The sequence below is a fragment of the Rousettus aegyptiacus genome, unplaced genomic scaffold, assembly GCF_014176215.1.
Source record: "Rousettus aegyptiacus isolate mRouAeg1 unplaced genomic scaffold, mRouAeg1.p scaffold_m13_p_15, whole genome shotgun sequence".
Classification (NCBI taxonomy): Eukaryota; Metazoa; Chordata; class Mammalia; order Chiroptera; family Pteropodidae; genus Rousettus; species Rousettus aegyptiacus.
In genome coordinates this window covers 50,163,677-50,180,141 of record NW_023416290.1, presented here as the reverse complement: position 1 = coordinate 50,180,141, position 16,465 = coordinate 50,163,677, and the positions used below count along the sequence as shown (strand labels likewise).

The window sequence follows — 16,465 nt, the reverse complement described above, 5'->3', positions numbered from 1 at the left end:
CTGAGTCCAGGTAAGCGCTCAGAAGATGGTAGTCGTTAGTTTTGTTATTAGAACTTGGATGAGCCCAGACAAGAGGATCAGAGTCCTGAGGGTTACGAAAGGTAACAGGAAGGTGGGCTCGTTTCCGACCAGGGGGTCACGAAAGCCGTCAGAGCAGAGGTGTGGGCCGTGGTGCTTGAAGCGTGGTGTGTGGGGAGGAATCCTAGTGGCTTCACTGGGCAGAAACCACGCCGCGATTGGTAACTGACGCCTTCTCTGGGCGAGGAAAGCAGAATGGGGGTGTGTGCGGCCCCTTGCCCTGTGCTGTGTTTGTTTTAGGAGTCAGATGTGTCAGGGCACATTTGGAATTCGGGCAGGACAGGCCTGCCAATAAGTTTTTGAATTCTAAGGCCCCAAGGATCATTTGGGAAGTCCCTTTAGAAAAGGCACAGAGCCCGACAGAAGAACGTCGCCTTAGTCATCAGAAGGAAATGCAGTCCTGACTGCGGCCTGGTGCCTGATCATCATCAGACCCCAGGGATCCGTGTCTGATTCCATGAGCTGGGGACAAGTGAAAACAGAGTTTTCTCAACAAAAATCTCTGCGTAAAGCAGCACCATTAAGGCCCCACAGCAGAATGTAACGTGTGTGTGTGTGTGTGTGCGCGTGCGCGCGTGCAGGAGTCCCCCACTGCAGCAGGGGGACACTCTGGGGACTCTGGCAGAGCATGACGTGGATGCTGTGTGACCTCACAGGGCTGAGGACGGGAGGCCCAGCTCTGCATGGGGCAGGTGGTGGTTTCGTGGAGACCCCTTGGTGTGAAGATCCACAGCGTTCTTTGAGGACGGCCAGAGATAGCCAGGGGGCTGGAGATGATCTTGGGGCTGGAGCCCCCAACGCAGTGGGTGGGGACAGAGCCTTATGCACAGTGACCCAAAGGTGAGCTCAAGTCTGGGAGCCATGAGAAATGCGGGTCATAGTTATAATGCCCTGTGGGATGAAACCTCTAAGTGCCCAGGCGAGGGAGTTGCTAGCTCTTTGGAGTGGTGGCTGGAAGGTTTCACAGAGACAAGAGTTGAACCAGGGGAAGCTACGGATGGGGATCTGGAGGAGGAAGGACATCCTGGCCTGGAAGAGATGCATGAGCAGACATACAGCGGCATGACAGGAAGTGCTGGGCTGGGGGATGGTGTGGGTTTGGGGTAGATGGAGGCCAGGGGACGAGTGGTGGGAGCTGAAGCTAGGAGGAGCAGGGAGCTGGGAAGGAGGACGAGGGAGAGCGTGACTGTTAGGCGCAAGGACGCAGGGGGAAACTCCACGCGAAACGGCGCCTGCAGGACGCTGCATTGACAGGAGGGACGGGTGCGAGGGAGGAACCGGGATGTGGGGACAGGGTAGAGGCTCCCCTTCTTTCACTGAGAGCAGTGTGCGAAGGAGACCCCGTTCGGCCTTTTCAAGGAAAGCGAACCTGAAAAGCGAGATCATGAGCAAACACAGCAGAGAACGAAGGGTGTGTGTGAACACACACACACATGAAGCAAAACGCGTAGGAGATGCGTTATGTCCTCGGCCCCGGGCCTCAGAAAAGTACCTCTAGGTTTAAAAGGAAAGAAAAAGAAGAAGAAAGGCACTGAAGCCCCTCTGCACTGGATCGAGGTGGAAGGCACAAAGCGAAGGGATGATTAGAGCCGTCCCAGGATGCAATGCAGCGTCCTGCAGGCGCCCGGGGGGGAGGACCCCTCTTAACCCGGTCCTCAGTGCTCCCTTCCCAGCCTCCGCAGCTCAAAGGCACACGGCGGAAGATGCGCAGGCCAGGTCGCCCTGCCCGGTGGGGGTGCAGCTGCGAACGAGCCTCCTCTCCTTGTTCTCGCCTTGTCGTCTGTCTTTGGAGCCTTGCTGAGAAGGAGAAAAATGGGGCCAAAGCTGAGATGAAAGTGCCTGTCATCTCATAAAAGAGCCAGGCGGATGCTCTGAAGGCACAGAGGAGCCAACACCTGCCATTTGCACTTCAAGGTTTGAAATCCACCGAGGCAAGAGGCCGGTCTGCCCTTCCCCGCCAGTGCCCAGGCATGGGTGAGCCACGGCCCGGGGACCAGAGTCTACTGGCCGTATACAGGGGACGCAGGAGGATGCGGAGGGCAGGCTGGAGAACCACCGGAGGCCCGGGCCTGAAACCCACGACTTGGAGAGCCGGAGGCTGAAAAATCCATCGCCCCTTTGCTTGCCTGACATAAAAGTCACTTGTCACTTTCTCCGGCCTTCCGACCCCTGTGTGATGTGGAAAGGACTCCCCGCCACAAACACACCTTTTCCCCACCACCTTCGCAAAACGAGACTCTGCCAGAGAAAAGCAGGAGTCTGATTCAGACAAGACACTAATGGGGCTTTTCAAAGGCTTTCACTTGCTCTCCTGAGAAGTTCTGCAACCCTGCTGGAACGCAGGGCCTGGACGGGGTCTTATCGATCCCTCACATCTGGGAGAGGACACGCCAAAGCGGAAAGAGACACGATTTTCCGAGCGAAACCCCCAAACGAGTGGCACAGGGCCTCTAACGCATTTCCGACAACCGATGTTTTATTTTCTACAAATGACCTAGGAGGAGTGCTTGGGGGGCGTCTCCAAGTTTGGAGGGGACAGACACGCTGCCCTTTGGGGTCATGAAGCACCAAGCAGAGCTGGGGCGGGGGCGGACGGCAAAGCTGCGGATAAGTTGGGGCCTCCGCCCCCGCGACGCCTGGAGCGGCGGGCTCTCTGCGGCCCGCCGTGACCGTGGAAAAGGGTCTCCCGACGGGGCGGGGGACCCACACGGCACTTCCGGTCCCATTCCTGACAGGTGTCACTGGGCACTTCCGGTCCCATTCCTGACAGGTGTCACTGCGTTACCTGTGAGGCGCGGGTATCGCCAGGGTTCGGGGGGAGGGGTCGCAGGGGCGGGGGGTGGGGAGGGAGGGGCCCGTCGGTGTGCGGTGTGCTGGCTCGGCTCTCCAGAGCTCCGAAATGCTGACGGCTCCTCCCAGGAAGGGGACAGGCACAGCACGGGCGACAGGCAGCAGGAGAGGGGTGGGGCGGGCGTGGGGCAGAAGGTGCCCAAGTCACCGGAGGGGCCCGATGTGACAGACCCAGCCTAGCGTTAGGTTTTGGGAAGGCAAAGGAGCGAGCAAGAAGCTCCCTCTGGGAAGCACATCAAGTAGTCATCGCAGCAAGAATCAGAGAGACCTGTCACTCCAAAGTCGTTTCTCTGGGAATAACTGGATTACAGACTCCGAACGTCAGAAGCATCCAAGACAGAGACGACCGAGCTGGGATAACAAAGCCTCGGGGAGAAAACCAGGTCTCGGGAGCTGACTGAAGTATCCAAATTAGCCCGTAAGACGTCCTAGTGAGCCACCAGGGTCCAGTGTTTGAAGAAATCGGTTGCAAGATTTAATTAGTTGGTTTTTTTTTTTTTTTTTTTGGTGAGTAGTGAATCTTGGAAGCGGTGAAATGTCAAGTGGCGGGCCTGAAAGGGCAGGTCTCAGGAATCCGCGGCAGGGCGAGCATTCCGCTCCCGCAGGAGTGGAGAATGAGCTTGGAGGTGGGCCAGGGCGGGACCCGGGCCTGCGGGCGCAGCGGGCGCAGGCGGGCGCCATCTGCTCCGGTGGCTGCCCGCTCGGCCCGCACTCTCCCCGCTGCGCCATTTGCGTTATGGTGACTCTGGCTTGAGGGACTGAAGAGCCACACGTGCTGGCTTAGTACATGCTGCCGTCTCGGGCCAGGAGGCCGGCAGAGAGCGGCTGACGGACGGGTGCTGGTGGCCAGCTTGCCCGCTTCCTTCCAGAGTCCTCCCCGAGCACCTCCAAGGCGCCAAGGCCCGTGCTGGGTGCTTGGCACATGACAACGAACAATCTTTTCTCCCTAAGTCCAAGGAGGTGGCAGATAAGGACACAGTTCTGTGAATGAAAGGACTGTAGACCAAGGGTCCCCACCACCAGGCCGCAGACTGTTAGGAACCGGGCCGCACAGCAGGACGAGAGTGCCAGGCAAGCGAGCGAAGCTTCATCTGTGTTTGCAGCCGCTCCCCAGCGTTAGCATCCCTGCCTCAGCCCCACCTCAGGTCACCAGGCATTAGATTCTCATAGGAGCACCAGGCCCTGGCATCGAAAACGCTGGGGACTGCTGCTTTAGAAAACCAGAGAATAAAGTGTTTGAGTCTGTGGGGTGGAGATCAGGAAAGGCTTGCCCTAGGAGTCAGCTGAGCTCATTAAGGCCATAGTTACAGGACGGGTCCACCCACAGACTCGGCAGAGCTTGCTGGGCTCTGTGCACCCGCCCTTCCTTCCTATTAACAACTGACAGTATCACGAAACCCTCTCTTTGTCATAAAAGAGAACCAGGGTAGGAAGATATAGGCTCAGGACAGAGCTACGAGTGATTTGAAGCACAGAGTCGTGTCCAAGCCACATCCAAGAAGGGCGCCACATTCGGACTCCACTGCTGCCGCCGCCCAAACATCTCAGTCCGCGCCCTGCATCCCCGGAGTTTGGGGTCACTCAGCCTTTGCTCTCCTCCTGCTCCTGTCACGAGGGGCAGGGTGAGGGGCAACACAATGGCTGGAGAACGTCCTCAACTGCCCAAGTCCCAGGAGCTCGAGAGTCTTCAACGCGCCAGCGAGTCTACCAGGCTCAGCTCAGGCCGTGGGCCGTCCTGAATTCTTTCCCTCCAAACACGCTGATCCGAGGCAGGACGGCTCAGGGAGGCGGGGTCTTTTGGGCCCCGGAAGCTGCTGAGGCTTTGGCGATGGGGTTCAAATCTGGGTTTCTACCATGCAAACACTGGTACACAAATGTTCAGAGTAGCACCATGCACAATTGTCAACCTGTCAACTGACGTACAGATACACAAAATGTGGTTTATCCACGTGATGGGATCTTGCTTGGCAAGAAAGCAATGCTGACATGCTACAACATGTATGCGTCCTGGAAACATTGCGCTAAGTGAGATAAACCAGTTGCAGAAGACCACATACACTATGATTCCATTTGTAGGAAATGTCTGGACTAGGCAAGTCTACACAGAGACAGAGGGGAGATGAGGGGTCGCCTAGAGCTGGGGGACAAGGGGATTGGAGGGAATCGAGAAGTGACTACAAATGGGAACAAGGTTTCTGTATGAGATGATGGAAAATGCTCTAAATTACGATGATGGCTGCACACCTCTGCGAATGAACTAAAAACCACTGAATGGGACACTTGCAAGGGCGAATTATGTGCAATATGAATATATCTCAATAAAGTTGTTATACTAAAAAAAATCTGGGCTCTCACCTCTTGCTGGTTCCCTCTAGACTGGAAGGTTCACAAGGGCTGGGACCCCTCTGTTTGGCCCACCACTGTCTTCTGAGCACCTGGTGCAGAGTAGGTGCCTTCATATTTTCTAATGGGTGAATATGTGGCCTCAGGTAAGCCCCTAAGGTTCTGCAGGCCTCAGTTTCTGCATCTGTGAAATGGAGATAAGGATGCCTTCTGCATAAGGTTGCTGACGATTAGGAAACAAGACACCGAAGGCCCTTGGCACACAGTAGGGCCGATTAAAGGGTAGTTCCTGGTTTTGTAGCTCAGTGCTATTGACCAGGCATCCAAGGAGGAGATCAGCCACCCACCCTACCTCCCAACATATGTCCATTCTGAGCGCCCGATGGCCACACTGTCACACAGAGAAGCCTGCAAGATGCCATGAGTCGGCCGTTCGAAGCCGCCGTGGAAGGTCAGGCTCACGTGGTCCCCAGGGCCGTTAAGTCCAGATCAGCAGGGGGCTGGTGCACACGTCAGACTGTATTTTCTCTTTCTGTTTGGAGCTGCGTCTGACAGCTTCTCCCAGACTGTGTCTGTCGCTACCAGTCGGGGCCGGCGCCAGCTGAGGCCATGCTGTGTGCTAGCCGTGCACACTGAAAAGGCACAGTATTTTCAAAACAGCTGTGAGTCTCAAGGTTATAACCCCTGGGAGCCATGACACCCTCATGAACTCGTCCTGCAAAAATGTGAAAGGAACTTCTGGGCCACCAGGTCCTTAGGATTCTGAGCCTATCCCTTTCTCCTGTTCAGACAGAGGCCCGCGGACCCCTCAGATGGGTTCCTGGGGGGCAGTTCCTCAGATGCACTTCGGTCCCTTCAGGGAGAAGCCCCTTGTGTGGGAAGAGCAGGCGGAGGGGAGAAGAGGAAGAGGAGTGTGTGGAGAAGGTGGAGGGGTTGAGGAGAAGGTGAGGCTGGCCTGCTGGTCCCCTCTAACTCTGTCTACCCCCACCTCTGACCCCCACCACGCACGCCTCGTCTCAGCAAAGCCCCTTCCCTCCTCCAGGCAGCACAGGGGAAGGAGAGAGGCTTAAAACTGGCAGACACCCGACCAAGAACCCAGTGGTTGACCGTAAGGGGCCAACTCACTGGTTTTCGGACGTTTTTGACTGAGACTCATAGTAAGAAACACATTTCCTGTGGCAATCCTGTGCGCGTGTGTAAAAATGAAGTGGACGAAATAACACTCCCCCTCGCTATGGAGGGCGTATTCTAACACCTTCCACTGTTCTCTGTTTCACCTCGAAAAAACTCCCCGTCATGACCTACGGACAGGGACGTGCATCCCACCCAGTGGGTGGGGCGGGAGCTCAGAGGGGCTGCCTGCTTGGGGTTTAACATTCTGTAGTCACCGTCTTCGAATCCTAGATCATTTTATCTTTGAATCTGTATTTTGTAAGTAAGGTTGGATGGGACACACGGTCCCACTTCCTGGCTTCTGGGCCACCTACTCCCTGTCCCCGCCCAGTGAGGGCCACTGTCCTCCAACCTCCCACTCACCCCCCGACCCCAGGGGCCTGGGCACTGGCTGGGGGAGGGCTGGGTGTGTGTCCGGGGTATCTGCACGCCTGAGGGAGCATGACATTAGGTGTCAGGAATAAAAAACACCATGGCAGGTTGAGAGACTGCAGAAGAAAAGAAAAAGCTTTTTTCTGCCTTTTGAAAAAGGGGCTCTGTGTTTCCATCTCGCCCTGAGACTCACAAATCACGTAGCCCTGCGTACTAGACCGATTTCAAACTCCCCAATGAATCGTGACTGGCGGTTTGAAAAACGCTGCACCAGATGGCAGGATGCCGTGACTGACCAAAACGCGAGCCCTCGACGCGCAGACTGAAGTTTGAGCCTCAGTTCCATACGAATTGGTTGTGTGACTTTGGGCATGTCGCTCAACTCTCAGTCTGCTCTGCTGTCCTCATCAGCAAAACCGGGATGTTGACAGAAGCCGCCTTCACAGCTAGAGCGGAGACGGACTTAGATAAGGCTGCGTGTCGAGGGCGGCGGCCTGAACAAGCAGTCATTACTGTGATTACTAGATCCCTCTGGTCTTCATCTGGCTCTGGCTTTTCCATTTTGATTCGAGGGGATTTCTGAGCCGGGTTTTGAGTGGCGAGCAGGAGTTTACCAGGTGAACAAGAAAGGGAAGGAGGAGTCGAGGGAGACGGACCGCAGGGCAGAGGCTCGGAGGTGTGGTGCGTATCAGGGAGGCGGGAGCTGAGTGTGCACTTCGGGGTGGGGGCGGGGTTGGGGTGAGAGGTGAGCCTCTGGGAGAGCCGTGGGGCTCAGGTGGGAGTGGGGAGGGGAACCCAGACAACCTGGACTTCCCCGGTAGCCAGTGGAGGCAGGGAACGTTTTAAGTAGGTTATAAGCTTCATGCTTTCGAGGATCACCCCAGTTGCAGGTGGGAGACGGACGGGAGAGGATAAACCTGGAGGCTCTGGCAGAGGCCAGGTACGAGATTCTCGAGGCCCCTCACAGTGGGGGTGGAAAGCCGAGGCTGACGGACCACCTGGGGGTTGGTTAGCACAGGAGGTGAGTGTGAGTGTCAAGCGAGGCTGCCTTCCAGGTCTCTGCCCTGAGTGATTGGAGACAAAAGCAAGAACAGATCTGGGGGCTGGAGAAAGGAGGAGGCGGATTTTCTGGCCTGGGCCCTGGAGGTGAGCGAATCCGGATGATGCGTTGTGCCTATTTTTAGAAACTTTCAGGGACGCAAAGTCTCTAAGTTAATCTACAGAGCAACAGCTATTCCTTTTTTTTTTTTTTTTTACACCAAATCTATCTTGTTTTGGCTATCATGTCCCAAATCAGACAAACTTTATTTAAGCCACAATGCACGTGAGTTCTGACCCCCTTTGGTTCAGCCTTATAAATTTCTAGAACCAGGTGGAAGAAACTTCAAATCACAGAACAAGTTAGAACCAAGTGACATCTGCCTGCCAAAGACAGGAAACCACAAGAGGAACTTGAAAAGGTGATCGCTCTCCCGGCCCCGGGGCAGGGCGAGTTTCCAGCTGCCCGTGGAGTCAGGGTTGGTGCAGGAAGCCCGCTCACGTCAGACCAGGAGCCAAACCTCTACTTTGAAAGACAATGCCAAGAACTGCCTTCTTCTCTCGGAGGTACCAGCTCTGCCCGAGCTTTCTCACTTCGTAGTTACTCTCCTAGCCACAGCCACTCGCTGGCGAGCGGTTTTTAAGTACGCTGAAAAATTAATTTCGGGGCCAAAGTCTGAAAGCCGGTGGGCGAGGGAAACAGATACGTCTTACGGTTTTAGGTCAGATTAAAGGGAAGGTGATGACTGGGCTTTTCCTTGTGAGCAGGGCTTTTCACTTTACACGATGCTGCCACCCTCGCCCTCCCTGCAGCCCTGCATGATCGGCGGGGCGAGGTTTGTTGTCCCAGTTCATCCACGGGGCACCCGCGGCCCTCTGTGAACTAAACTGTAGGCTCGCAGGGCAAGTGGGTAGGCAGCTCTGTCTTTCACAGCTGTTTTCCGTCATAAGGTTAGCCAAGTTGAGCCCCTTAACAGTTCGGACATCACATTGTCTGGAAACGCTGCTACGGGCATTAGAATTAGTTTGGTTTAGATTTTTTTAAAAAAACCCCACACCTCTGTGGTGCTTGTCACACGCCTTTCGCTGGGCTCTAAGCTCAGGTGGTATCATAAATCCACTAACATCTGCCACTTTAGCCATCTTTGATCTCATTGAATCCTCTCAACGCCCTTAGGAGGTAGGTGCCATGAGCCCTTTTCTAGATGGGGAAATGTCCTCTGACGTGAGCCAGTGGCCCTGGGAAAACCAAGGCTGGAGCAGGACTGACTTTGGGCCAGTTGAGTGCCTTCCAGGTCATTGGACCTGTTTTGCTTTTCCGACACTTCCGGAAGTTCTCCGTTTTGAGGACACTGAGGCTCGGAGATGCGTAGACGAGCTGACTGATGAGCAACCTCTGAGATGCGGTAAACCTTTCAGGCTCTTCGTCCCCTTTAAGTTGAAACTGTTGACATTTTTTAATTTCACAAGCAACATATGATATTTGTGAAAATTTAAATGACACAGGAGTGTGAAAAGTAAATGGATCTTCCACCTTTGTTCCTCTGTTTCTCCTCCCTGAAGTAACTGCCTTTCACAGTCTGATGTCTGTTCCGTCCCCATGTACGAATGCACCCACGCATGGGGTTTATTTTTCACAAAAGGATTATATGAGATGCGTTATTCATTCACTTGATCACGTCTCGTGGTCGCCATTCCACGTTCACGCATAAGGAGTAATCCTTACGTATCCTCTTGGACAGATTCCACGGTCTGAATGTAGCCTAAACCACTCCCATCGGTGGATTCTTGGTCGTCTCCAATTTCTCATTAACTCTGCACCGCACATAATTGAAAATGCAACAGATTCTTGAGATATCGGCTCTCCATAAACCTTAGCTAATTTTTAGCCTTCCCATATGGCTTGATTTTACTGACGGACTCCATTCCACTCCTGTTGCAATTCAGTGATCATTTCCAAGAGCTGGATCAAGTAGGCCTCAGTCTCCTGACCACGCGGAAAAACCGGCGACTTTCACGGCCCAGGTGTTACAGTTACTTAACCTAAGTTTGAAACTGCGTTTCTATAGATGGCAGTGTCGATTCAAAACTTTTTCCAAGTTTTCTAACTCATCCCCTGACCGAGGCTCAGCTCTCGCAGGAAACTCCATGGCATAATTAAGGTTTCGTTTTACGGTTCTGAGAGAGGCTGTGGGGTTCCAGCCCAACGTAAATGGAAGGAGGAAGGCAGACGGCCTAAGGCTTCCGTTCTAGCCCCCTTTCTGTCCTCTTTAGTCTACTACTTCCAACAATAGGAAGCTGAGCACACACATTGCAGACTGTGTCCCAGAACACTTTGGTTTTGCCCTGGACAGAAACCAAGTCACCCCGCTCTTCCATCTCATAGTATCTTTGAGAGTCAGACTGCTGTCCTTTTTCAAAACCGACGCTGCTTTGCTTTCGTGGTCCTTTTCCTTCAAGATGGGCAGCGAAGTGGGAAAGTTTTATATTCTTTCTTCCTTCCTTCCCGATGTTCCCAAATTCCTTCTTTTATCATTTTCTCTCTGTCTAGAGAATGGCTATTCCTTTAGGGTAGGTCTGCTGGCAACAAATTCTCTTAGTTGTCCTTTATTTGAGAATGTCTTAATTTCCCTTTTGTTCCTGAAGGATGAATCAATCTCAATCTCTCTCTCTCTCTCTCTCTCTCTCTCTCTCTCTCTCTCTCTCTCTCTCTCTCTCTCTCCCCGTCTCTGTCTCTCTGTCTCTCTACCTACCCACCCGCCCATCCATCTATATATTTTGCTGGATATGGGATTCTGAGTTCTTTGGGGGCATCTGCCTGACTCCTTCGAACAGACCCAGCCTGCTACGGGCAAGCATTCTGTCTTACTCATTTTTGTATCCTCAGCATCTACTGTAACGCCCGGCAGAAAGTAAGCCTGTAACACAACACATGTTGGATCAGCTGAATTCACCTGGAAGGCAGCTCAGTAGCCGCCTGACCTGTCCCAGTGACATTCTGATTACATGATGTCCCTTGAATTAGAAGGTGATCTAAAGTAGGTTTATTCCAAGCTACTCATTTTGCTTCATGCACGGAATACAAATTCAAGGGCCATAGAGCTGTGAATCATTTCTACTGGAGGATATTTTTCACATGTGGGGACCTGAGTTTTCACACAACAGTCTTAGTAGTGAAAGGTTAGCAAATCCCTTCTTCGCGCATCTTCTGAGTTCAGTTGTGACTTGAGAGGTTTATCAAAGTGGAGTCAAGTTACCAATTTAGCCCAGTGGTTCTCAGTGGTAGATGATTTTGTCCCCATAGAGCAGTGGTCTCCAACCTTTTTGGCACCAGGGACCGGTGCTCCTACGAGAATCTAATGCCTGATGATCCTCGGTGGAGCTGAGGCGGTGATGCTCGCGCCGGGGAGAGGCTGCAAACACAGATGAAGCTTTGCTCGTTTGCCCGCTGCCCATCTCCTGCTGTGCATCCTGTTTCCTAACAGGCCGGTCACAGCCCGGGCATTGGGGACCCCCACCATTGGGGACATTTGGCAATGTCCAAAATCATTTTTGGTTGCCACAGTAGTGGGGATGCAGGGGGTGCTACTAGCCTCTAAGGGGCCAGGGCTTCTGCTACCCATCCTACAGTGCAAGGATAACCCATCACAACAAAGAATTAGCCAGCCCCAAATGTCAACAGTGCTGAGGATGAGAACCGCCTCCCCATCAGCTGAACAGCTGCCAAATATGCAAATATGCACGTACAAGTGGCTGTAAAGAGGAAGCATTGCTCAACAATTAAATTAGGTTTTATGAGATTTTATGCCCAGAGAGCAGGCACAGGTCACTGTGGGAAAAATGAAAGTGAGCATTCTGTGCCGACGTAGAACCATCTTTGTCTGGGAGCATGTTCCGAGGCAGTGAAGCAAGGTCCTAGGCCCTCCTACTATAAGCCCACCTGGAAGGCTCATTCAAATGCAAACTCCATGGCCTCGCCCCGCAGCCCACCAAATTAGACGACACTCTTGGGGAGACTGGCAGAGGGCTACATTTTAAAGACACCCCAAGGCGATTCAGAGGCACACTGGCATTTTTCCTCATTTTTCCAGAAGTAGAGGAAATGAACTGGGGGGTAGGGGAGGAATGCAGGTGGACAGACCATAGACACAGTGTTTCTAAAAAAGTTAACCAAAAATGCTCACTCACATTCTAGCATGCTTCCTCCCACTTCGGTCATTTACGCGACATCGTCGTAAGTGAGGCCCTAGACAAATATCCCTGAACTATTCTTTTCTTACTAATTAAAAAAAAAAATTGTTTTGTAAATTCTAGCATCCGTCCAAGCAATAATGCCCATCTCAGGTCTGGTCAGCTACTTATATTTTTCCCTAACACTCCCGAGTATAAACACATAACCTTGAAAATAAACGGTATTTGCCCAGGCCACTTAGAACAGGCCTTCAGGACGGGGAGGAGGCGGTGCTTGCCGGCAGGGCGACGGCGGTCCACCGGTCCACGGGGAGGATGCGAACGCGAGCACCTGCCTGCTCTGTAACGTGCTGGCCCTGGAGGGCTCTCCGCTTGGAATGCAGAGCCTCCTTTTCAGGGGCCAGTGACAACTCACGCTGCTGCCCGGAAGGGGAAGAAGAGAGAAGGCCAAGGCGCACGCGCCTGACCACGACGCGGCCTCACCCGACAGCCACCGACTCGCCCTTCCGGGCCTTTGGAACCAACCGTCCTAAGCCCAGCACCAGGACAGAACGAGGGAGCGATGCCTTCCCAGCGCCACCGGCCTCGGGGGCCGGAGCTCACACGTGTGAGGGGCACCGTCAGCTGGTTTCCAGGATCTTCCTCCTGCTTCCGGAGCTCCCCACCCCCGCCCCACTCCAATTTTTGGGTTGGGGGTGGACCGAGGAAGATGCACGATACACCGAAGGATACAAAAGATTTCATGTCTTTGCTAAAAATCGGAACGAACGTCTGCAGTTTATTTTTCCGTTTACGTTCTTTCCCAAAAAGCCCGAACCTGGCATAATGTTAGTTTTAACTGGGCTCTGCACACAGCACACCTTGCTACAAACGCAGTGAGTAAAGAAACAGTATGAAATTGCAAGTGCGCCCGTATTAGCTAACACCACTTTATTTTTGTCTTTTCCCTCCAATTTGCATTAAGCTGCTGGCATAATTTCCACCTCAGGTGAAATCTCTCTGTATTAGCTGTTTCCTGCTTGAAATACACTGATTTTCCATGTTAAGTCAGGTGACTGGGAAGTGAGGAGGGAGGTGTGGCCGTGGAATTGGGTTAAGAGGAAGCTAAGACATAATGTTCTCAGACCCAGGCGTGACAAATACAGCAACAACCCGCCCCCCCCACCCCTGCCCCCGACAGCATTTGTTTCTGGGGTAAAGATGGGAGACTTGAGGGGTGGGAGCATTCCTTCTCCTTTCTGAAACTCAGAGAGGGGAAGTGACTCGCTCAAGGTGACATGGCTATGACATTACCGAGCATAGCATGAGTATAAGTGGAGACCCTCTTTCTAGTTTCACGGGCTTGTGATTTAAGAAGCTTCTCTCTTTGTGCAATGGTAAAGCATCCCTGTTCCGCTCCAATCGGAAAGAAAATCCAGGGTATGAGCTTCTACGGTGAATAAGCTTTTATCGAGCACCTGCTACCAGTTAAGCAGGTTCCAAGTGCTGAGGACAAAATTCCCGATCTCATGCAGCAGGACGACAGAAGAAAAGCAGTTAAAACATCCCTCGGGAGAGGAAACGCTCTCGGTGTGGGAGGAGGGGGTGGCGGGTGGCGAGAGGGTCTATGTGGGAGTCCCAGGGGGCTGCGGCTCTGGGGAGGAAGCTACGGTCCAGCCCTTGGGAAAGTTGGAATTCCATGAAGATGTGGATGAGGACCTGGACTCATGGTGCTTAGCTTGAGACTTTGGACCCAGTAAAGATGGAGCACAGGTTCGCGAAATGGATGAGTGTTCTGGGGCTGTTGACTGAACCCCTAAATCTGGACACTCAGACTTTTGTAAAGCTGTAGGAAGATCCAGAGAGTGAGTATTGGACAAGTCTGTGCAAATCCACCGCAGTGACGGGAAGAACAAGGCTGGCAGTGGGGTCTGCGGAGCTGGGCCGGGAGCCCAAAGGTGCAGGGGGAGGAGCGAACGCAGGGAGGCCTGCCCGGGCGCATGTCCTGGTGTGGCCTCGGCAGGGGACTTAGCTTCCTCGCGCCTCGGTTTCCTTTTCTGTGAGATGATTATAATGGTACCTATCTCACAGGATTCTTGCAGAGCTTGAAGGAGTTCATACAGGTAAGTGCTGAGATCAGTACTTGGCACACAGAGACGCTAAGTATGTGGAAGCTGCTGTCATTTTTCCGTGGGTGGGATACATTGAGATTGCTTGGTTCTATGATCGCTTGGGCTCAGCGAAATCAAACACGTCAAAAATCCGACCACATGAAGCTTGTGATGCATGAGGATAGGGGAGGAAAAAAGTTCAGAAGCTGGTCAACACCAGACTTAGCTCTGCCTCTGACACTGGAATGCACGCCTGCAAACTTCATTCGTTTTCATTTTTTGAAAAACGGAACTGAATATGTACCTGTCATTCAATCTTTAGATCTTTTTAGGAAAGTAAATTAGCTAATAACACCGCAGCTATCGCGATGAATGGCGACAATTTCCAACGATGCTAACACCACCTTCACCACCAACTGTCCCTGAGGGGAGGGTTTTTTCTGTTTTCTCATCCCAAATATTTTTTCCCCCAGGGTTTTTCCAGAATGAATAAGAGTTTTGGGATGAAAAAGACCCTGCTCCATAACTTCGTAGCTGTGTCCCCTTGGGCAGGCCACTTCACTGCTCTGAGTTTCAGTTCCTCATCGATAAATGGGTGTCTGGTAGGAACCGGTGATAATGTACGTGAAGCACCTAGGGAAGGTTTGTCACGTGCATGGAGATGCTGAGTGAGTGGTGGCTTATTTTCATAGAGCGGACAAATCGGAGAGTACCAATGTGTCGATTTCCCTTCGAGGTCCCAAAATATGTCATTTACTTAAAGAGGACTGATGGCCATGATTTCTCTTCATGCGTTTGGGGTCCAGGTTGAGCAAGACTGCTCGAGGCTTCCAATGAGGGAAAATGGGGTCATGGTTGTCTGGGCCACCACAGCTGGCAAGGAGAGCCGAGCCGTCTTGAGACACTGGACAGAGACGCCCTGGCTGTGCATCTAGACTGCTCGTTCTCATCCTCCTGGACTGTGCTTCCAGCGGTTTGGTTACACAGACCCGGGTTTCAGAGAAGAGGTTTCCCCACGGACTGGCTTAAAGGGAAACCAAACTCAGTTCTCCGTCAGGAACAACAGCGACCGCTCCATGTGTGAGGGATGCAAACCTCCCTGTTTCCTTAACAATCTGCTTCACTGAATGGGAACGAAATTGCTCCATTAAGTTTCTAAACACCACATTAAAAGAACAAAACAAAACAGAGAACGACAACAACAAAATACCCCGTCTGAAGGTTTTAAATTTAAAACCAAACGGTGGGACACGGTGTTTTCCAGAAACAATTAAGACTCGATTTTCAGACCAAGAGATGCAATCACCAGTGACACCTTCGAATCTCAGGGCTTTGTGGAGTTCTTTAAGAAAAGAACAAGGCAATATGCTTATGATTTTCTCCAGAAAATGATCACTTCATTCTCCTAACAGCCCTCTGAGGTAGGTAGGTACTGTTATTATTCCCACTTAATCGGTGGCAAGACCGAGGCACAGAGAGGTGAGTAGTTTGCCGAAGGTCACGTAGCTAGTAAGTGGGGAGCTGGAATTTTAACCCTGGTCGCAACCAGCAGGTGGTATCGCCTCTCGAGACCCAGAAGAGCCTCCAGCCCCCAGGACGAGGGGAATCCCAGGCTTCTGGTCAACGGGCTCCTAAGACGCCCGGGGCCTGTCAGGGTGCCAAGAAGTAACTCCTCCTAGCTTAGGACAGCCTAGTTTTTAAAGTGTGGCCCCACGTCCCGGTCACTTGACGGCGGATCTAACCCTTAGGTACTACATTGACCTCCATGTAACAGCCATGGGAACAGGCTCTGAGGTCACATCACATTCATGCTCTGCTAATTCCCAGGTGCTCTTCTCGCCTTGGCGACATGGAATCAGGTCTCCAGCGGGTGAGGGAAGCTTCGGACGCTGACAGCCTCGCCTCACTAGCACCGTGCGCATGCCCCAGGAGGTGACGAGGGCAGCATGGCAGGGACGGGCTTCAGAGCCAGACAGGCGGCCATGCGACCTTGGCCAAGCGGCGTCACGTCTCTGAGCCTTGGTGTCTTGGTCTATAAAAGGGTGTCTGGTACGGGGCCTCATGTCCTCAAGAAACGTGTGAATGGCACTGCGTCAGATGAGTGACAGTCTCAACTGAGCAACAGACAGAAAACTCCGTCTGCTCCGGATCGTCCCAGGTCGGCCTCTTAATTCTCTACTGTTTTTCAATCACCAGAATTGATCTCCCTTTTCCCTCTCCCCAGGGTCATGGCCGAGGAACTGCGTTAAGCTGCAATTAACCTGGACATGAGTCCCTCTTGCGCCATCCCTTTCTTTAAAGGGGGCGCACAGGTGGTGGCGAGCTGAGGA

General features: G+C 52.9%; 1 protein-coding gene across 2 annotated transcripts in view; it reads right to left on the bottom strand.

The window, feature by feature from the left end:
- Nucleotides 1-16,465, bottom strand: part of ZHX2 (zinc fingers and homeoboxes 2) — a 133,253-nt gene that overhangs the window by 32,293 nt on the left and 84,495 nt on the right. Inside the window, exon 3 of one of the 2 annotated variants that reach the window (XM_016131185.2) lies at nucleotides 5,284-5,455. The exons of the other annotated variant lie outside the window; for it this stretch is intronic. The gene's annotated coding sequence lies outside the window, so the exon portion shown is untranslated. The remainder of the gene's footprint in view (nucleotides 1-5,283; nucleotides 5,456-16,465) is intronic. 2 annotated transcript variants of the gene reach the window in all.